A 24,185-nucleotide genomic window follows, 5' to 3' on the forward strand; every position below is an offset into this window, starting at 1 on the left:
AAATATGAAACAAAAATAGAAATTGGTGGAAAAATTCAGCAGGTCTGGCAGCAACTGTGGAGAAAAAGCAGCATTAATGTTTCAGATCCAGTGACCCATCTTCAGAATAAGTAGTAGATAGGCAAAGGTGGTACATATGCTCAAGACAGGAGTAGTGGGGATCATGGATTTGTAAAGGAGAAAGTGATAGGTGGAGACAGAGCCTGGGGGAAAGACAGTTAGGCAAACAAAGAGATGGATCATGGCCAGGGAGAAAGATAAACTGCTAATTGGTACCATGAGTGGGTAAGAATAGGTCTGCTGTGCATGTTATGTCAGAACTTCAAATGTGGGAGTGGGTAGAGGTTGAAAATTGCTTTTGGTGACTGGAAGCTTGTGTCCAATGTGTACCACAGCATTCAGTGTTAGGTCCTTTACTGTTTGTAGTGTACATTGATGATCTAGACATAAATGTAGGAGGTTTGATTAGTAAATTCTCAAATGACATGAAAATTAAGTGGCATGTAAATAGCAAGGAGGAAAACCTTAGACGACAGGATATAGATGGGCTGCTCAGACAGACAGAACAAAAACAACTGGAATTGCGTGAAGTGATGAATCTTGGAAAGATGAACAGGGCTAGGAAAGTGATGATGAATGGTGGGTGCCTAGGGGGTACAGAAAATAAGAGAGACATTGATGTACATGTGCACAGATCCTTGAAAACAACAGGTAGAAAAGGTGATTAAGGAGGAATATGGGATACTTAGCATTATTAGTTGAGACATTAAATACAAGGGAGTTTATGATGGAGTTATATAAGGTAATAGGCCACTGCTGAAGCATTGTATGCCATTCAACAGAATATTGCCTGGGTTGAAGTGTTTCAGCTATAAAGAGAGACTAGATAGGCTCAGGTTGTTTTCCTTAGAACAGAGAAGGCTAGGGTTGGGGGGAACCCTGATCAAGAGTCAAGAGTAGCTTTGTTATTTCTACCACATACAACTGATACAGTAAAAAATGAGAGATTGACCAAGATGCTACATAGACAGCACAAACTACACATTCATACACGGGGTGGCGTGAAGTGCATAAGAAGTGCAAAACACACAAGAAAGCACAGTAATTCCTGACATGTCAAGACAATAGGCACAGTGGTGTACAAATTACAGTGTAATAAAAGAATGATAATTAATAAAAAAATTGTTCTAGCAGCAATTTGAAGTCATGCAAAGAGTTTCAGATGGAATAGAACCTGATCATACAGTGTTAAGGAGCCTGATGGCCCGGCGGAAGAAACTGTTGTTGAGTCTGGTTGTGAGAGATCGAATGCTCCGGTATCTTCTGCCAGATGGCAGGAGGGAGAAGAGTTTGAGGGGTGTGTGGGATCTTCCACAATGCTCTTAGCCTTTCAGATGCAGTGTGTAGTGTAAATGTTTGTAACGAAGGGAAGAGAGACTCCGATGAACCTGTAGAATGTGGTGAGGATGAGGGTTGGGAGATGTGCTTTTCTCAACCTATGCAGAAAGTAGAGACGCTGCTGGGTTTTCTTGGCTATTGATGGTGTTGAGGGACCAAGCGAGAATCTCCTCCAGGTCTACGCTAAGAAATTTGGTGCTTTTCACAATCTCCATAGGAGAGCCATCAATGTCCAGTAGAGAGTGGTTGCTCCATGCCCTCCTGAAGTCAACCACTATCTCTTTCGTTTTGTCCACGTTCAGAGACAGGTTGTTAGCTCTGCACCAGTCTGTTAGCCATTGCACCTCTCCTCTATATGCTGACTCATCACTCCTGCTAAGGAGACCCACTACAGTTATGTCATCAGTGAACTTAATGATATGATTCGAACTGTGCATCGCTGCACAGTCATGTGTCAAATTTGACGTGTCCCAAATTAGAGGGATCAACAACTAGGAGGCATAGTTTCAAGTAAAAGCCAGGAGATTTAAAGGGGATTTAAGAATTTTTTCTTTTTCCCATGTGGTGGTGTATACCTGGAACTCACTGCCTAAAAGGAGATAGAACCATCGCAATATTTGAGAAGTATTTAGATGGTCTCTTGAAGCACCATTGCATTAAGGCTTCAGGCCAAGTGCTGGAAAATGTAATTAAAGAATACAGGTGCTGAATGACCAGCCCAGAGATGATAGGCCAAAGGGCCTCTTGCCATGCCATAAGGCGCCATTCAATGACCCCAAAATTTGCAGGAAATATATTTTTGAAGTATTAAAGAAACAAAGTTATTCAAAGGATAAGTCCAGAAGTAAAGTTGAAATGGAATAAAAGACATCAAATCCAATGAAGTAAATAAAATATTCTTGCCAATACACCAAAATAGCGAAATATCTTACCAAAAGGACTGTCTATACAGTTTTCCAACTGGTTCTAGTTTTGATTAATTTGCAGAAGGATGTTTTGTTCCAATTTTAAAAAATATATACGTGGCCTCAAATACAAAATTCATTGGAATTTTCAGACCCCACCCTAAAGAATTTTCCCCAAACTACTATATTAATAAGACCTACAATGTAGAGGAATGCCTATGTCAGTCCCTTATGCCTTCAAGGCATACCTACTGGAAACCCAGAAGTGAACATAGATCACTAATTCTGAACCGAGTGTTAAACCTAATATACACCTGAGCCTGTTTCACAATTGAGCAGAATTTCCACCAGATACTTACTTCAGCATTTAATTCTAAATGTAAATATGTGTTTACGCATTGAATAATTTTATTCATAGAGAATTCACTTTTTTGTGAAGTCTGTTTTGCCTATTCTGAGTCCTAGCCTTTTACTTGTGGTCTTTTGTTCTAGGATCTTAGTCAAAGTTAAATATCCTGCTTAAATTAATGTTATCTGTATTATTATTGCCTCCAGCTATCTTAAAAACAGTATAAAAATCCCGAAGTAACTGTTCAATATTTTTAACTGTCTTCAATTTTTTCTCGATGTTAAAGTGCCAAAACTTTTAAGCTATAGAACAGATTTCCTATTTATATATGATCAAAGTCACTTATTTCAGCTTGTGAAAAATATATGCTCCCCAGAACTCTGTACTCGATTGGCCTCGCTGATAGTAGCTTCATGTTAAATACATCCTTTTACCGAATAGTCAATAATAATAGGAGAAAGTGAGGATGGCAGATGCTGGAAATTCAGAGCCAAAAAGAGTGGTGCTGACAGGCAGCATTCAATGAGCAGGAGAGACACTTTATTTCTTTGTGAATGATACCTACATGTTCCATACACTTTCATATTTCCTGGTTATTTTCTTAACATTTTTAAACTGATGTTCTACTGAAAAGAATAGATTTACCATAACAAAAACATTCAGTGAGCAACTGGGGGAGGAATGGTTTTGAGGAACCACTCTATGGATCACCATCTTGATGTGGTGGAGAGACTTGCATGATTTAAAGATCAGTTGAGTGAAGCTCATTGCCCCTGGTACAGACACCCATAACAGCAAGGTCAGGGGCTGGCACCAGACAAAAGATGGTCCAAAATGTTCTAAACAACATACAAGAAAAGCAAAAAAGTACATTGACTTTCACATTAGCTGCAAAGAGGTTTGCACATGGAAAGCTCGTCTTCACTTTAAAGTTATGTGTAAGCTACCACCAAGGTTCATTTGCAAAGTTCTTTGGCCATGGAGAATTGGTAATGGAGACAGAGCTTTTCTTTTAATTCATTCAGGGAATGTGGACTTGGTGGGCTGGGCCAGCACATATTGCCAATGCCTCATCACCTTGAAGAAGGTGAGGAGCCCGATTAGTGAAGACAAACTTACAATGCTGCTGGAGAGGAAGTTCCAGGATTTTGACAGTCACAGTGAAGGAATGGTGATGTATTCCCAGGTAAAGATGCTGAGTGGGTTGGAAAGGAACTTGGAGATGCTGGGCTTCCCATTTATCCGCTGCCCTTGTAATTCTAGATGTTAGCTGCTGTTTGGAAGCCTTGGTGAATTTCTGCAGTGCATTTTGCAGATGGAACACAGTACTCTTTCTGTGCATCAGTGATGGAGGGAGTGGAACTTGTGGATATGATGCCAGACAAGTGGGGTGTATTGTCATGGATGGTGTCAAAGTTTTCAAGTTTTGCTGAACCTGCACTCATACAGGAAAGTGGGAAGTATTTCATCACACTCCTGATTTGTGCCTTGTAGATGGTGGACAGGCCTTTGTCAGTCAGGAGATGAATTACTCACTACAGAATTCCAAACCTCTGACCTGCTTTTATAGGCACAGTATTTATAGGGCTAGTTCAGTACAGTTCTGGTAAATAGCAACCCAAGGATATTGATAGTTGGTGATCCATCCTTGGTAATATCATTGAAAGTGAAGAGTTGCTGTTTAGATTTTCAAAAAAAACTACAGATGCTGGAAATCAGAAAAAAAAATGAGAAATTGCTTGAAAAACTCAGCAAGTCTTACACTATCTGTGAACAGAAAGCAGAGTTAATGTCTCGGATCCAGTTCTGAAGAAGAGGGTCACTGGACACAAATATTAAATCTGCTTTCTATCCACAGATGTTGCCAGACCTGCTGAGCTTTTCCAGTAATTCCTCATTTTGTTTCTGATTTCCAGCATTTACAGTTTTGTGTTTTTTGGAAAATCTAACCATCATCTTTAACTTTCAATGATATTACCTAGGATGAATCACCAAATGTCAATATCTTTGGTTAGATTTTCTCTTGTTGGAAATGGTCATAGCCTGACCCCTTGTGTAGTCTGAAAGTTACTGACCAGATATTGTTCTGGTCTCATAGTTGGACACTAGCTGCTTTAATATCTGAGGAATTACAAATGTTGCTGAACATTGAGCAATCATCAGCAAACTTCCCCATTGCTGATCTGAAGATGGGGGGGGGGGGGGGGGTAGTTCATCGATAAAGTAGTGCCCTGAGGAACTCCTGCAGAGATGTGCTGGGGCTGAGATGATTAACTTCCAATAATCACAGCCATGTCCCTTTGTACTAATTATGACTAAAACTAGTGAAGTGTTTTCCCCGTTTCCCATTCACTCTAGTTTTGTTAGGACTCCATCATGCCACAATGTGGCTTCGATGTCAGCAACAGCCACTCTCACCTCCCTTTTGAAATTCAGCTCTTTTGTTGATGTCTGCACCAAGGCTGTGTGAGGTAAGTGACCTGAGAGCTTAGTGGCCCTAAAGGAATCCAATCTGAGGATTAATGAACAGGATATTGCTAAGCAAGTAATGCTTGATAGGATGACACCTTCCAGCACTCTGTTGTGAGCCTGTGAATTCCTAGTCAAGAATCTATATACAATCAACAGATGCATGAAGGTGTTTGAACACCTGTGATGGGGCAGAAGTGTGTTTGGCAGCTTCATCTTTTTGAGCAGTCTTCTTCAGGATTCTGCTCGCCACTAACTGGGAAAGGTGTCCTAAAAATAGGCTGACAGATCTGTGGGTCAAGAGTCAACCTGTTCAGCCACACAAAGACCCAAGGCAGAAAGTCAACTCCCCAAGTAATTGCGGGACAACTGACGATGATGAGCTGATGATGATGGTGAGGATTTCATGATTTGGATGAGAATTTAGGAGGCATGGTTTTAGGTTTGCAGATGACACCAAAATTGGTGATATAGTTGACAGTGAATAAGCTTATCTAAGATTACAAAGGGATCTTGTCAATTAGTCCACTCGGCCAAGGAGTGGCAGATAGAGTTTAATTTAGATAAATGCGAGGTGATGCATTTTGGTAAAACAAACAAGGGCAGGACCTTTACAGTTAATAGTAGGGCCCAGAGTAATGTTGTCAAATGGAGACCAAGGGGTTCAGATACATAGTTTATTGAAAGTTGTGACACAGATAGACAGGGTGGTTAAAATGGTGTTTAGCATGCTTGCCTTCATTGCTCAGGCCATTGAGTATCGGAGTTGGAAAGTCATGTTGAGGTTGTACAGGATGTTGGTGTAGCCACTTTTGGCGTACTGTGTACAGTTCTGGTCGTCCTGCTATAGGAAGGATATTGTTAAATTGGACAGGGTTCAGAAAAGGTTTACTAGGATGTTGCCAGGACTGGAGGGTTTGAGTTCTAAGGATAGGCTGGGTAGGCAGGGAAATTTTCACTGGAGTGTTGTAGGTTGAGGAGTGTTCTTATAGAGATTTGTAAAATCACGAGGGGCATAAAATCAGTACAAATATGAGCCACTCATCCTGACTAATTGATGTCAGTTCATTCACATAAGCTTCTTAGCATTGTAATTACCTTTTCAAAACCTTCTGAGGATCCCTCTAATCTATTCCCTTTTTCACAATGTATGCACTAAAAATGTTTTTAAGCACTATTTGTGCTGTGTGGCAGTGAGTTCAATGTGTGCCTTAAATCCTTATTTGATATGTGAATGGGCTTATTTTTATTTCCTTGTTCAGCACTTAACCATGAAGAACTAATTTGTTCATATCAACATTGTCAAATCCCTTCACAATTTGAAAGAATTATATCAGTTCTCCTTTTGGTCTTCCATTTTAGAGAAAAATGTGTCCCAGCCTTGTAAGTTGCATTCTCTTCACACAGTGACTAGTAGATAGTAACGACTGTAGATGTTGGAGAAATCAGAGTAGATAAGAGTGTGGTGCTAGAAAAAGCACAGCCAGTCAGGAAGCGCCTGAGGAACAGGGCAGTCAACGTTCCAAACAGGACCTTTCATCAGTCCTGGTGAAGGGTCCTGCCTGAAACGTTGACTCTCCTGCTCCTGAGATGCTGCCTGACCTGCTGTGCCTTTTCCAGTACCACACTTTTCTTCATACTGTAAAATTGACTGACAGTCTCTATTCAGTTGCCACACAGTTCAGCAGGATTTCCTTTGAGTTTATTTTGACATTCCTTAATGGCTTTAATCTAATCTTAATTTTCTTTCATTGCTTATGTCCAGGGAAATACATCCAGGGAAATTATTTGGGGTGGAACTGAGAAATAAGAAAGGCAGGATAACTTTGTTGGATTGTATTATAGACCCCCCGAATAGTCAGAGGGAAATTGAGAAACAAATTTGTAAGGAGATCTCAGCTATCTGTAAGGATAAGAGGGTGGTTATGGTAGGGGATTTTAACTTTCCAAACATAGACTGGGACTGCCATAGTATTAAGAGTTTAGATGGAGAGGAATTTGTTAAGTGTGTACAAGACAATTTTCTGATTCAGTATGTGGATGGACCTACTAGAGGAAGTGCAAATCTTGACGCACTCTTGGGAAATAAGGCAGGGCAGGTGACTGAGGTGTTACTTTGGGGCCAGCGACGGTATTTCTATTAGATTTAAAATAATGATGGAAAAGAATAGACCAGATCTAAAAGTTGAAGTTCTAAATTGGAAAAAGGCCAATTTTCGAAAGCTGACTGGGGGCAGATGTTTGCAGGTAAAGGGACGACTGGAAAATGGGAAGCCTTCAGAAATGGGTAACGAGAATCCAGAGAAAGTATATTCCTGTTAGGGTGAAAGGAAAGGCTGGTAGGTATAGGGAATGCCAGATGACTAAATAAATTGAGGGTTTGGTTAAGAAAAAGAAGGAAGCATATGTAAGGTATAGACAGGATAGATCGAGTGAATCCTTAGAAGAGTATAAAGGAAGTAGGAGCTGAAAATGCGTTGCTGGAAAAGCGCAGCAGGTCAGGCAGCATCCAAGGAGAAAAAGAATCGACATTTCGGACATGAGCCCTTCTTCAGGAATGAGGAGAGTGTGCCAAGCAGGCTAAGATAAAAGGTAAGGAGGAGGGACTTGGGGGAGGGGCGTTGGAAATGCGATAGGTGGAAGGAGGTTAAGGTGAGGGTGATAGGCCAGGGTGGGGGTGGGGGCGGAGAGGTCAGGAAGAAGATTGCAGATTAGAAAGGTGGTGCTGAGTTCGAGGATTGGGACTGAGACAAGGTGGAGGGAAGGGAAATGAGGAAACTGGAGAAATCTGAGTTCATCCCTTGTGGTTGGAGGGTTCATAGGTGGAAGATGAGGCGCTCTTCCTCCAGCCGTCGTGTTGCTATGGTCTGGCGATGGAGGAGTCCATGGACCTGCATGTCCTTGGTGGAGTGGGGAGTTGAAGTGTTGAGCCACCGGGTGGTTGGGTTGGTTGGTCCGGGTGTCCCAGAGGTGTTCTCTGAAACGTTCCGCAAGTAGGCAGCCTGTCTCCCCAATATAGAGGAGGCCACATCGGGTGCAGCGGATGCAGTAAATAATGTGTGCGGAGGTGCAGGTGAATTTGTGGTGGATATGGAAGGATCCCTTGGGGCCTTGGAGGGAAGTAAGGGGGGAGGTGTGGGCGCAAGTTTTGCATTTTTTGCGGTTGCAGGGGAAGGTGCTGGGAGTGGAGTTGGTTGGTGGGGGGTGTGTACCTGACAAAGGAGTCACGGAGGGAGTGGTCTTTTCGGAACGCTGATAGGGGAGGGGAGGGAAATATATCCCTGGTGGTGGGGTCCGTTTGGAGGTGGCAGAAATGACGACGGATGATATGATGTATATGGAGGTTGGTGGGGTGGTAGGTGAGGACCAGTGGGGTTCTGTCCTGGTGGCAATTGGAGGGGCGGGGCTCAAGGGCGGAGGAGCGGGAAGTGGAGGAGATGCAGTGGAGAGCATCGTCGATCACGGCCGGGGGGGAGTTTGCGGTCTTTGAAGAAGGAGGCCATCTGGGTTGTTCGGTATTGGAACTGGTCCTCCTGGGAGCAGGTGCGGCGGAGACGAAGGAATTGGGAATATGGGATGGCATTTTTACAGGGGGCAGGGTGGGAGGAGGTGTAGTCTAGTTAGCTGTGGGAATCAGTCAGTTTATAGTAAATGTCTGTGTTGATTCGGTCGCCCGAGATAGAAATGGAGAGGTCTAGGAAGGGGAGGGAGGAGTCTGAGACAGTCCAGGTAAATTTGAGGTCGGGGTGGAAGGTGTTGGTAAAGTGGATGAACTGTTCAACCTCCTCGTGTGAACACGAGGCAGCGCCAATACAGTTATCGATGTAGCGGAGGAAAAGGTGGGGGTTGGTGCCAGTGTAGCTGCGGAAGATTCTCCTGCTCCTTGGATGCTGCCTGACCTGCTGCGCTTTTCCAGCAACACATTTTCAGCTCTGATCTCCAGCATCTGCAGTCCACACTCTCTCCTAAAGGAAGTAGGAATATATTTAAGAGGGAAATCAGGAGGGCAAACAGGGGTCATGAGATAGCTTTGGAAAATAGAATTAAGGAGAATCCAAAGAGTTTTTGCAAAGACATTAAGAACAAAAGATCAGCAAAGGCAGCCTTTGTGTGGAGCCGCAGAAAATGGGGGAGATACTAAATGAGCATTTTGCATCAGTATTTACTGTGGAAAAGGATCTGGAAGATATAGAATGTAGGGAAATAGATGGTGACATCTTGCAAAATGTCCATATTACAGAAGAGGAAATGCTGGGTGTCTTGAAACGGGTAAAGGTGGATAAATCCCCAAGTCCTGAGCAGGTGTATCCTAGAACTCTGTGGGAAACTAGAGAAGTGATTGCTGGGCCTCTTGCTGAGATATTTGCATTACCAATAGTCACAGGTGAAGTGCTAGAAGACTGGAGTTTGGCTAACGTGGTGCCACTGTTTAGGAAGGGTGATAAGGACAAACCAGGGAACTATAGAACAGTGAGGCTGACTTCGGTGGTGGGCAAGTTGTTGGAGGGAATCCTGAGGGACAGGATGTACATGTATTTGGAAAGGCAAGGACTGATTTGGGATATTCAACATGGCTTTGTGCGTGGGAAATCATGCCTCATAAATTTGACTGAGTTTTTTGAGAAGTAACACAAAGGATTGATGAGGGCAGAGCGGTAGATGTGATCTGTATGGACTTCAGTAAGGCGTTGGACAAGGTTCCCCATGGGAGACTGATCAGCGAGGTTAGATCTCATGGAATACAGGGAGAACTAGCCATTTGGATACAGAACTGGCTCAAAGGTAGAAGACAAAGGGTGGTTGTGGAAGGCTGTTTTTCAGACTGGAGGCCTGTGACCAGGATTGGTGCTGAGTCCTCTACTTTTTGTCATTTACATAAATGATTTGGATGCGAGCATAAGAGGTACAGTTAGTAAGTTTGCAGATAACACCAAAATTGGAGGTGTAGTGGACAGCGAAGAGGGTTACCTCAGATTACAACAGGATCTTGACCAGATGGGCCAATGGGCTGAGAAGTGGCAGATGGAGTTTAATTCAGATAAATGCGAGGTGCTGCATTTTGGGAAAGCAAATCTTAACAGGACTTGTACACTTAATGGTAAGGTCCTAGGGAGTGTTGCTGAACAAAGAGATGTTGGAGTGCAGGTTCATAGCTCCTTGAAAGTGGAGTCACAAGTAGATAGGATCGTGAAGAAGGTGTTTGGTATGCTTTCCTTTATTGGTCAAGGTATTGAGTACAGGAGTTGGGAAGTTGTGCTGCAGCTGCAGAGGACATTGGTTAGACCACTGTTGGAATATTGCTTGCAATTCTGGTCTCCTTCTTATCCAAAAGATGTTGTGAAATTTGAAAGTGTTCACAAAAGATTTACAAGGATGTTGCCAGGGTTGGAGGATTTGAGCTTTAGGGAGAGGCTGAACAGGCTGGGGCTGTTTTCCCTGGAGCGTCAGAGGCTGAGGGGTGACCTTATAGAGGTTTACAAACTTATGAGGGGCATGGATAGGGTAAATAGGCAAAGTCTTTTCCCTGGGGTCGGGGAGTCCAGATATAAAAGGGGGAAAGATATAAAAGGGACCTAAGGGGCAACCTTTTCACACAGAGGGTGGTACGTGTATGGAATGAGCTGCCAGAGGAAGTGGTTAAGGCTGGTACAATTGCAACATTTAAAAGACATTTGGATGGGTATATGAAAAGGAAGAGTTTGGAGGGATATTGGCCAGGTGCTGGCAGGTGGGACTAGATTGAGTTGGGATATCTGGTCGGCATGGACAGGTTGGACCAAAGGGTCTGTTTCCATGCTGTACATGTCTATGACTCTATGTCCCTATGGAATACTTCACTATTTTTTAATATTCTTCTAAATTTTTATTTCATATTTCCTCCTTGCTTACCTAATTGTCTTTATAACATATTTCCTATGCTCATCAAATTTCCTTCAGCCATCCTTTCATTTATTACTTGTACTTACCCTTTTACTTTAGATTCAGTTTTGTCCTCATCTTTTTGTTTATCTGTGACAACCCATGCACGGGCTTGTTTAATTTTTTTATTAGTGAATTACATTTTTCCTGAATTATACTGATCTTGCTCACTGTTATTCCATCTCTTTACCTACCAACATTTTTCTCCAGTTTAGCTTGTAACTCCATCTTTATTATTGAAAAACAAAATATTACTTTGGTAAATATTGTAATCTGAATCTCATGTCATCATAATATTAAACTTTATTATGTTGCAAATACTGCTTTACTAACTACTTTTTGTCTGGTCCAGTTCATTTCCCATTACTAGGTCTAGCAGTGATTCCTCCAAGGTTTGGGAGAAGATTTGTAGCTCGGGTGCTCGTTGTTGTGGTTCTGTTCGCCAAGCTGGGAATTTGTCTTGCAAACGTTTCGTCCCCTGTCTAGGTGACATCCTCAGTGCTTGGGAGCCTCCTGTGAAGCGCTTCTGTGCTGTTTCCTCCGGCATTTATAATGGCCTGTCTCTGCCACTTCCGGTTGTCAGTTCGAGCTGTCGGCTGTAGTGGCCGGTATATTGGGTCCAGGTCAACGTGTTTGTTGATAGAGTCTGTGGATGAGTGCCATGCCTCTAGGAATTCCCTGGCTGTTCTCTGTTTGGCTTGCCCTATAATGGTAGTGTTGTCCCAGTCGAATTCATGTTGCTTGTCGTCTGTGTGTGTGGCTACTAAGGATAGCTGGTCGTGTCGTTTCGTGGCTAGTTGGTGTTCGTGTATATGGATCGTTAACTGTCTTCCTGTTTGTCCGATGTAGTGTTTTGTGCAGTCCTTGCATGGGATTTTGTACACTACATTAGTTTTGCTCATGTTGGGTATTGGGTCCTTCGTTCTGGTGAGTTGTTGTCTGAGCACACACACTTCACATTCAACAACCAAATATACGAACAAATCAACGGAACACCCATAGGCTCACTGATCTCTGGACTCATAGCAGAAGCAGTAATGCAAAGGTTAGAACAAACAGTCTTACCACAACTTCAACCCAAACTCTGGGTCAGATACGTGAATGACACCTTTGTAATAATTAAAAACACAGAAATAGAAAACACACACCAGATCATCAACGCCACACTCACAGGAATCCGATTCACTAGAGAGGAAGAAAAGGACAACCAACTCCCATTCCTAAACGTGATGGTACAGAGAACACCGAACGGAGAATTCACCGCAAAGGTTTACAGGAAAGCCACACACACAAACCAAGTCCTAAACTATGAAAGCAACCACCCCAACACACACAAACGAAGTTGCATTGGGACACTATTCAAAAGGGCCACAACACACTGCAGCACACCAGAACTACAAAAAGAGGAAGAGGAACACCTATACAAGGTATTCGCCAAAAACAGATACCCTCGCAATTTCGTCAACAGATGCCTAAGGGAGAGACAACGGAACGAGGACATGCCGCAACCCAAAGGATTAGCCACACTACCATACATCAGGAGCATTTCTGAACTGACAGCCAGACTACTGCGACCACTAGGACTCATAACAGCACACAAACCAACAGCCACGCTCAGACAACAACTCACCAGAACGAAGGACCCGATACCCAACATGAGCAAAACTAATGTAGTGTACAAAATCCCATGCAAGGACTGCACAAAACACTACATCGGACAAACAGGAAGACAGTTAACGATCCATATACACGAACACCAACTAGCCACGAAACGACACGACCAGCTATCCTTAGTAGCCACACACACAGACGACAAGCAACATGAATTCGACTGGGACAACACTACCATTATAGGGCAAGCCAAACAGAGAACAGCCAGGGAATTCCTAGAGGCATGGCACTCATCCACAGACTCTATCAACAAACACGTCGACCTGGACCCAATATACCGGCCACTACAGCCGACAGCTCGAACTGACAACCGAGGCAGAGGCAGGCCACTATAAATGCTGGAGGAAACAGCACAGAAGCGCTTCACAGGAGGCTCCCAGGCACTGAGGATGTCACCTAGACAGGGGATGAAACGTTTGCAAGACAAATTCCCAGCTCGGTGAACAGAACCACAACAGTGATTCCTCCATTTTGGGGTTCCAACACATTGGATCAGATTTGAGTTTTATGCACAACTCTTTCCAACTCACTTTCCTATATCTCTCTGTGGCATCGGCAAATTCAGCTACTGTGTCTTCAATCCCTTCATCCAAATCATTTATATAAATTATAAAGAGTTGAGAACCCACCATCAACCTCGTGGCATGCCACTCGTGACACACCACCAACCTTAAAAATACTTACTTAGTCCTAATTTCTAATTCCTTTTAGAAAGCCAATCTTCCATCCATGCCAACACACCCCCAAACTATGAGCCTTTATCTTCTGCAGTAATGTTTAATCTGGCACCTTATCAAATGCCTTGTTGAATCTTAATATAACACATGCCACTGGTTTTCCTTTATCAATAGTACAAAATATTTTTTCAAAGAACTTAAACAAATTAGTTAAACATGATTTCCCTTTGTCAAAATCATGTTTGCTCTGCCTGATTACCCTAAACTTATCCAAGTGCCCTGTCATAATGTCTTTAATAATAGCTTCGATGACCCTATGACAGGTTCAACCTAACTGGCTTGTAGTGTCCAGTTTTCTATCACTCTCCATTTTTGAATTAAGGAATTACATTAGCTATTTTCCAATCTTTCCCTGGATATAAAAAGTTTTGGAAAATTACCTTGTAGACGTTTGTAAAATCATGAGTAGCATGGATAGGGTGAATTGCCAAGGTCTTTTCCCTAGGGTAGGGAAGTCCAAAATTGGGGGCATAGGTTTAAAGTGAGAAGGGAAAGATTTAAAAGGGCCCTAAGTGAAAATTTTTCATGCAGAGGATTGTGCATGTATGGAGTGAGCTGCCAGAGGAGTTGGTGGAGGCTGGTATAATTACAATATTTAAAAGGCATCTGGATGGGTACATGAGAAGGGAGGGTTTAGAGGAATATGGACCAAATGCTGGCAAATAAGACAAGATTAATTTGGAATATGTAGTCAGGATGGACAAGTTGGATGCCACAGTACCTCAGTGGTTAGCACAGCTACCTCACAGTGCCAAGGACCTGGGTTTGATTCCACTCTCAGGTGACTGTCTGCGTCGAGTTTGCACATTCTCCATGTGTCTGCGTGGGTTTCCTCCAGATGTTCCAGTTTCCTCCCACAGTCCAAAGATATGCAGGTTAGGTGAATTGGCCAGGCTAAATTGCCCGCAGAGTCCAGGGATATACAAACTAGGTGGATTAGTGTTAGAAAATGTAGGATTACAGGAATAGGGTAAGGGATTGGGTCTGGGAGTGATGCTTTTTAGAGGGTTTGTGTGGACTCGATGGGCTGAATGGCCTGATTTCACACTGTAAGGATTCTATGTATCAATGGACTGAAGAGTCTGTTTCCATGCTGTACAAGACGATAATTAAAACCAATACATCAATTATTTCATTAGCTACGTTTTTTAAGACCCTAGAATGAAATCCATCAGGACTGTTGCGACTTGTCAACTTGCGATTCCAACAATTTATTCAGTCCTAGTTCCCTGGTAATTGTAACTTTCTTGAGTTTCTCCCTCCCTGTTAATTCCTGGTTTACAGTTATTTTCACAATGCTACTTATATGCTCTTTCGTGAAGACTAACATAAAATATCTGTTCAATTTGTTCTCCATTACAAATTCCCCAGACTCATTTATTATAGGACCAACACCTGCTTTGCTAATTCTTTTCTTTTATAAATATCTGAAGAAAGTTTTCACATCTGTTTTTAAATTTTTGACTAACATTGTTATAATGTAACTTTTGCTTGTTATTAATCGCTTAGTAATTTCTTGCTGTTTCTTATATTCTGTCCAATCTTTTAACCTGCCATCTATGTCTTTTCTTTGAGTTTGAAACTACCTTTGACTTTGTTAACCACAGATGGTGAGTCTGTCCTTTAGAATTTTAAAAGTTTAATGTTATGTATCTATTCTGAACTTTCTGGAATATTCCCTTAAATTTTTGCCATTGCATTTCTATTGACCTATCCCTGAATCTAAATTGCCAGTTCACTTCTGCTAGCTTTCATACCTTCACAATTGCCCTTGTTTAAATTCAAAACAGTAGTCTAGGACCCACACTTCTCTCCATTAAACAACTCACTGGAGAAGGAAATATTACAAATATCCCCATCCTCAATAATCCCCAATCCTAGCAAAACAGTACAAAAATTAAAACTGAAGCATTTGCAGGACTCTTCATCCAAAAGTGCTTGATTGGATGACTTTGACCAGAGGTTCCAGAATCATAGATGCCAATCTTCAACCAATTCAAGTCACTCTATGGGATATTAAGAAAGGCCTGGATGATCTGGCCACAGGTATCAAACATTGACAACTTCCAACAAGTGACAATCTAACCATAACCCCTAACTACCATTATTCACAACTGGATGTGGCAGGACTGCAGGGGTTAGATCTAATCAGTTGGTTGTAGAATCACTCAGTGCTATTGGTCACTTGCTGCTTCTGCTGTTTGGCACACAAGTAGTTTTGTCCTGTAGCTTCAGGTTGACACTTTATTTCTAGGTATGCTTGATGCTGTTGTGGTGTGCCCTTCTGCACTTTTCATTGAGCCAGGCCTGATCCTCTGGCTTAATGGTAATGGTAGGATGAAGAATATGCCATGCCATGAGTTGAAGCACAACTCTGCTGCTGATTGCCTGCGGTACTTCATTGGTGTCCAGTCTTAAGTTGGTAGATCTGTTGAAAATCCGTCTCTTTTACCACAGTTAAGACCATCCTCAGCATGACAACAGGACTGTGTCTGCACAAAAACTGTACTTTGTCAGTCCCACAAATACTGTCATGGGCAAATGTAGCTTGTAGATTGATAAAGATGATGTCAAATAAGTTTTCCCTCCTTAACCATCTGTCACAAATCTGATTTTGCAGCTATGTCATTTCGGAGAATTAGCTCAATTCATAGTGGTGCCACCAAGCCCTAGTGATGAATATTGAAGTTCCTCCATCCATAATACATTCTGCACCTTTTCCATCTTCAGTGCTTCCTCCAAGTAGTGCTTGAAATGGAGGAGTATTGATTGATTCATCAATCAAGGGAGAAGGGAGTGATACTTGTTAATCAGGAGAAGATTGTTTCTTTGATCAGATGCAGTGAGACTTCATGGGGGACTGGAGTCAATGTTGAGGTCCTCCATTCTGACACCTATACAACTGTGCTGCCACCTCTGCTGAATCTGTCCTTCCAGTGAGACATAGTGTTGTCTGGGATATGGTCAGTAAGGTACAATTATGTGATTATGACTCTGTCAGGCTATTGTTTGGCTAATTTATAAGATGGCTCTCCCTATTTTTCAGATGTTGGAAAAGACTTTGCAGGGTTGACAGGCTGTGTTTCCTGTTGTTGTTTCCAATGCCAAGATTAGTGCCTTTTTTGAGACTTTCTAGCGGTTTGATAAAAGTAAGTGGCTTGCTAGGCCATTCCAAAGGCAGTTAAGAATCAATTACATTGCTCTGGATCTGAAGTCTCATGTAGGATTCACCAGGTAATGACAACAGATTTCCTTCTGTAAAGTTAGTGAACCAGATGTGTTTTTACAACAACCAACAAAAATTTCATAAGTCATCATTATACTTTTCATTTCAGATATGTATGAAAATCAAATTCCACCATCTGCCATGGTGAGATTTGTATCACAGAACATTACTGAGTCTCTAGTTCTTCCATTCTGTTGTCTCATTCATTTCAATCTCTTCCGCAAACAGAAACTATAATAATTAATTAATACTTTTAAAACAAGCTTAAAGTTTTGCATGTAACCTGGCCATTGCCTCCCTACAGTGATATGTTACAGAGCAAGACACATTTTATACACTGTAAACTCCAGAAAACTAATTGACACCTCTGAGAATCCAATAAGTACACAAGCCCAATGAGCGTTGTTACTTTTTTTATGCAACAAAACCTTTTCTCTTTTTAAGGCCTCCCATTATTTCCCAGATTCAATGGGTTTGAAAATACCATTTATGATGTTTTACAGTTCTAATTGTGAAACATTAAAAGATAACGCAAGCTATTTCCTGGAATTTGCACATTTAGAAAATAGTTAAATATAATGGTTCTTATTTGTGTTCATTCAGGACACATTATTGTGGATTACTAGGTTCCGAATCTACCCTTAAGAGTTTCTTATTTCATGAATTCAAAGTTGGCATTTCAGTTAACTTTATGGGTTTGCAAATTTAATAGAAGCATGATCCATTCAAAGACTTTATATAAACTGTAATTAGGTCATCATCACTCATTTCTAGATTTTTCAACAACTCTTTTGTTTACTTGATTGCATATTGTAATTATATGAAAATTCTGTGTTGTCATTGGACACTGTTAAAATTAGCATCTGGTTTATTCAACATGAATGAAACGAATATTTAATTTTGGACAAGTCAAAGACAAAAATGGATACAAAACGAAAGGATTTATTTGAGGGATGGCCAATGGCTGAGCTATGTTTTAAGGAAGGTCTTAAATAAGGAAGGGGAGAAGAAGAGACAGAGATTCAGGGAGGTAGCTTTATAACATTGGGCCTAGACAGTTGATGGCACAGTCTTCCAAGGTGAGCTGAAGAAATGCACAAGAGACCAAAGTAAGAGGAATAAAACTCAGATGTTGGAGATGGTAGACTGGAGGAGGAGATAGGAAAAAAGGGTAGGAAGGGTAAAGCCAAAAGAAACTTAAACTTGAGGACAAGAGTTATGAATTGATACCACTGAGGAACAGGTAACCACTGTAGGTCAGCAATGAGAAATGATGGGTGAATGAGACTTAGAGCCACTTAAAACATAGACTAATGTTTTCAGAGCATAGAGAATGAGAAATTGACTGAGAGATCATTGGAATTGTTAAAAATAAAGGTGAAAAAAAAGCACAGATAGCAACAGATGGATTAAGGTAGGAATGGAGATAGCCAATGTTGTGAAAGTGGAAGTCCTTGTCATTGTGAGATTATGAAATTGGAAACTAGGATGCAATGGTTGAATCAGTCTGACTCAATTCAAGACAACCATTGGAAAGAAGGACAGAATCAGTGTAGTGGATACGCACTTTGTGGTGAAGGCCATAGATAATCTGTTTGGTCCTAACTGAACTAAACCTGGACAAAGTAACAGTGTAGGAAGAGAAGGGAAGCCTTTGTTGGAGATGCTATAACTGGATAGGTAAGAAGGAACCTTAAGTGAAGGCAGACACACAAGCTAGACAACAAATGGAAAGCATTGGAAGAGAGTGATACAGTTGACCATGCCAAAGGCTGTAAAGAGAACATAAAGGAGAATGAATTATTATCACAGTCACAAAGGACATCACTTGTAAATCTGGTTGATGCTATTTAGAGCTTTGTCAAGAGTGAAATTCTGATTTTAGAAATCCAAACTTTAAATTGCCAGAAAAATTTGCAAGTTTTCAAGTAGTTTTGAGAGGAAAGGGTGGCCCAACAGTACAGGAGGAAAGAAACATGGAGGAGAGCACTAATAAAGGAGATATGTTCAAGGAAGAGACAGTTGTTTCTTTTACCATTTATGTAACTCTGGGTTTGGAATGTTGTTTCCTTGATACCAGAGACAAGGTGTTACTGAGTAGCTGCAGGATATTCTTTGAAGTAATTAACAAAGAGGATATTGATTATGAAAATAAATCGGCAATAAGTATAAAAACAAATAGCAAAAGTGTCAGTTAATAGATAAAAGTAAGGGAGTAGCTACAGAAAGAGGAACCTGGGAATAGAGAAAAAGCAGATAATTTAAACCAATACTGTGCACTGAACGTCATAGTGGAGGGCAATATAAATATTCCAAAGATATCAAATAAGCAATGTGGTAATTAGAGGAAAAGTCTTATAACACTCTCTGTCATGAAGGCAAAGTATTTGTCAAACTAATAGATTGAAGGCACACAAGTCACCAGGATCTGACAGCCTACATCTAAGGGTTTTAAGTAACTAAATGGATTCTGGGAGTGCTTGAAGGCATTAGAACATTGTTGATGTGATGCCCCTGTTCAAAAAAGAGGGAGATAGAAAGCAAGAAACTATAGGCCAGTTAGCCTTACATCAGCCATTAGGAAAGTTCTAAATTCTATTATTAAGATAGAAATAGTAGGACATTCAGAAAAGCTGAACACAATGAAAAGAGTCAACATGGTTTTGTGAAGAAGAAATCATATTTGACAAATTTATTAGAGTTCTTGGAGGATATAACAAGTAGAGTTGATAAAGGGAACTGGTTGACGTAATACAGCGTGTGCCTTTATTCATTAGAATCTAAAAGAATGAAGGGTGATCTTACTGAAATATATAAGATTCTAAGGGGGCTTGACAAGGAAGATGGTGAAAAGATGTTTCAATGAGTGAGAGATTCTTGAACTAGAGGACGTAGTTACAAATAATGGGAACACTCATTTAAAACCAAAATGTGAAGGAATTTCATCTCCCAGTCAGTAGTGTCTGTCTGTAATTCTTTCACCTCAGAAAGTTGTGGAGGTGAGATCACTGAAAGTATTTCAAGAAGGGTAAAAAGATATTTGAAATGTCAACTAGTTGGGGCTGTGAGGAGTTGGTATGAAAGGAGTTGAAGCCTGGGAAAGATCAGCCATGATCTTACAGAATGTCAGGGTAGGGGTGAAGGGCTGAATGGCTTACTCCTGCTCCTCTTATGAAAGGTGAACAACCAGAGGTTAAGTTCCATGTTAGTACCAACAACATAGGTAGGAAAGGTAATGTAGTCCTATAGTCACAATTTACAGAGCTTGATTGAAAATTAGTAAGTAAGATCTCAAAAATAGTAATCTCTGGGTTACTCCCAGTGCCACATGTGAGTACAAAAGAAACAGGATAAGATAAATGTATGTGTGGCTGGAAAGATCATGCAAGATGGAGAGCTTTAGATTCATAATACACTGGGACTCATTCAGGAGGAGACAACACCAGTACAAACCAGAGAGACTCTGCCTTCAACACAATAATTCCAACCAAATTAATCTCCAAACTCTGAGACCTAGGTCTCTGCTCTGCCCTCTGCAACTGGATCCTCAACGTCCTGATCCACAGACCGCAATCAGTGAGAAGAGGCAACAATATCATCTCCACAATAATCCTCAACACTGGCACCTGCAAGACTGAGTCGTCAGCCCCTTACTATACTTCCTATACACTCATGATTGTGTTGCCAAATTTTGTCCTAATTCTACCTACAGGTTCAGTGATGACACCACCACTGTAGGCTAGATCTCAAACAATGATGAAATAGAATACAGGAAAGAAATAGAGTGCTTGGTGGCAGAATGTAAAGATAACAATCTCTCCTCAATGCCAACCAAATGAAAGTCTTAGTCATTGACTTCAGGAAGCAAAATGGAGGGCATGCCTTTTGTTTGCATCAATGGAGCTGAGGTGGAGATGATTGAGAAAGTCAAGTTCCTGAGAATGATAGAATATAGAACATAGAACAATACAGTGCAGAACAAGCCCTTCAGCCCTTGATGTTGTGCCAACCTGTGAACTAATCTAAGCCCATCCCCCCGCACTAGCCCATCATCATCCATGTACTTATCCGAGGATTGTTTAAATGTGTCTAATGTGGCTGAGTTAACTACATTGGCAGGCAGAGCATTCCAGACCCTTACCATTCTCTGAGCAGGACATTTCACACCCTTAGTACTCTCTGAGTAAAGAATCTGTCCTAAATCTATCACTCCTCAATTTGTAGCTATGCCCCCTCATATAAGCTGACGTCATCATCCTAGGAAAAAGACTTTCACTGTCAACTCTATCTAATCCTCTGATCATCTTGTATATCTCTATCAAATCCCCTCTTAGCCTTTTTCTCTCCAATGAGAACAGACCCAAGTCTCTCAGCCTTTCTTCATAAGACCTTCCTCCAGACCAAGCAACATCCTGGTAAATCTCCTGCACACCTTTTCCAATGCTTCCACATCCTTCCTGTAATGGGGTGACCAGAACTGTACACAATATTCCAAGTGCGGCCCCACTGGCATTTTGTATAGTTGCAGCATGATATTACGGCACCGGAATTCAATCCCTCTACCAATAAAACGTAACACACCGTATGCCTTCTTAACAGCACTATCAACATGGGTGGCAACTTTCAGGGATCTATGTACATGACTCCAAGATCCCTCTGCACATCCACATTACCAAGAATCTTTCCATTGACCCAGTATTCTGTCTTCCTGTTATTCTTCCCAAAGTGAATCACCCCACATTTATCTGCATTGAACTCCATTTGCCACCTCTCAGCCCATTTCTGCAGTTTATCCAAGTCCCCCTACAACCTGCAACATTCTTCCACACTGTCCACTACTCCACCGATTTTAGTGTCACCTGCAAACTTTCTAACCCATCCACCTATGCCACCTATCCAAGTCATTTATAAAGATGACAAATAGCAGTGGTCCCAAAACAGATCCTTGTGGCACACCACTAGTAACCGGACTCCAGGCTGAATATTTTCCATCAAACACCACTCGCTGCCTTCTTACAGAAAGCCAGTTTCTAATCCAAACTGCTAAATCATCCTCAATCCCATGCCTCTGCATTTTCTCCAACAGCCTTCCATGTGGAACCTTATCAAAGGCTTTACTGAAGTCCATGTACACCACATCAACATGTGATAATCACCAACAATCTGTCCTGGTCCACTCATGTTAATCTTACAGTCAAGAAAGCACAATAATGCCTCTACTTCCTCAGGAGGCTAAGGAAATTTGGCATGTCCATAAAGACTATTACCAATTTTCATCAATGCATCATAAAAAGCATTCTATCTAATTACATCACTGCTTATTATGGCAACTGCTCTGCCCAGCACCATAATAAAATATAGAGAGTTGTGAACACAGCCTAGTCCATCACTCAAGTCAACCTGCCAACCATTGACTCCATCTGTACTTCTCGCTCCTTCAGAAAGGCAGCCAACATCATCAAAGACCTCTCAAGCCCTGGTTATAATCTCTTCCAATCTCTTCCATCAGGCAGAAGATACAAAAACTTAAGCACATGTACCAACAGATTCAAGAAAAGCTTCTTCCCTACTGTTATCAGACTTCTGAATGGACCTCTCAAATTTTAAATTTAAATGTTGATCTTGCTGTTTGTGCACCTTCTCTGCAGTCATAACATTGTATTGTTCCCTCTATTCTATTACTCTAATGCACTTTGTATGGTATGATCTGTCTGCACTGCACACAAAACAAAACTTTTCACTGTACTTAGGTACATGTGACAATAATAAATCAAATTAATTCAAATCAGACTAAATGCCTTGTGGGCTGTTTTGCTCGTGCTGTCAGGGAGCTTGGCAGAGATGTGGGAACCTTGAGAGTATTTAAAAGAAGAAAATATTCAATAGGATTGGTGAATTACAAGTGCAGATTGCCATGCAGATGTTGTAATGATAACAGAAACAAGGCTCATAAAAAGTGAGGATTAGATTTTAAACAATCCTGTGTACAAGGCATTCAGAAAAAACAGGAAAGAAAATAAAGGAGGGAGAAGTTTTATATTGGTTAAGGAACACACTATAATGAAAAATGATGTCCCCAAGGGTTCAAGGATTGGAACTAAGGAACATAAAGGATGTAAATACATAGTCTGCAAACCTCTAACTAGTGGAAAATATGTAGAGGAACGCACATGCAAGAAAATTACAGAGAAGTGCAAACATCATAGTGTAGCTATACAGGGTGATCTTTAATTATCAAATGTAGACTGGATAGTCGTAGTGTAAAGATTAGCTAGGGACAAGTATTCTGAGATTGTGATCAGAAGAATTTTGTGATGCAGTATATGTGCAGTCCCATTAGAATGGAGGCACTGCTAGATTGTTTTCTTGGGATCAAGGTGACCAAGTGGGGCAAATGTCAATGGAGAGCACTCAGGAGACAGTTATCATTGTATCAAAAGATTCAGGATAAGAGTGGTAAAGTACAAAGTACAATTCAGACTAAGAATGATTAACAACTGGCTTCAATGGGCAAGAATGGAGTTGAGCATGTAGATGGAAATCAAAGGTTGACGGGGAGAACTAAAGCTGAACAATGAGCTACCTTCAAAGAAGAGACGGTTCAGGCACAATTGAGGTCTAATCTCTCAAAGGGGGAGGTAGGAAAAATAAACCCAGAGCTTCCTGAGTAAAGCAGAAAATTGAAATTAAAGTAAGTAAGAAGTAGGTGACGGGTTACAGGTAGAGTGGACATTGAAAACCAAGCTGAATACAGAAAGTTCAGAAGGGAGGTGACAAAGCAAGTGAGAGCAGCAAAGAGGGACTATCAAAAAGGACTGGGCAGCTAACATAAAAGGGCATTCTAAAGTCTTCTAAAGGCTCACAAACAGTAAAGTAGTGATGAAAGGAGGAGTAAGGCCAACTGGAGACCAAAGGGGGGATTTACACATGGAGACAGGGACATGGTTGAGATACTGAATAAATATTTTACATCTGTCTTTACTAAGAAGGAAATGCTGCCAGATCATGACAGTGGAGGAAATACTAAAGGTTTTAACATTGATAAGGAGGAAGTAAAAATATGCTATTGGTACTTAAAGTTGATATGACACTAGAACCAAATGAGATGAATCCGAGGATCTTGAAAGAAATGAGAGTGGAAATTGCTGGCACTGGCAATAATTTTTAAATCTTTCCTAGACTCAGGAAAAAGACCAGAAACTACAGACCAATCAGTGGTGAGAAACACCATGAGTCACTTATTTGCAATAGAATTAACAATCACATGTAAAAATGGAGATTAATTATGAACTATCAGGACAGGTTTATAAAGGGAAAATCATGTTTAACTTTCTTGGTGGAGTTTCTTGAAGACTTAACAGAGAAAGTTAATGAAGATAATATTGTTGATTGGTGTACATGGATTTCAAAAAAGGCATTTGATACAGTGACTCAAAATTAGTGGGGTTGTTCGCTGATAATTACACAATGTTTAGCACCATTCATTATTCCTTAAGAGTCTATGTCCAGAT

The sequence above is a fragment of the Chiloscyllium punctatum genome, chromosome 10 (genome assembly GCF_047496795.1).
Source record: "Chiloscyllium punctatum isolate Juve2018m chromosome 10, sChiPun1.3, whole genome shotgun sequence".
NCBI classification, from domain to species: domain Eukaryota; kingdom Metazoa; phylum Chordata; class Chondrichthyes; order Orectolobiformes; family Hemiscylliidae; genus Chiloscyllium; species Chiloscyllium punctatum.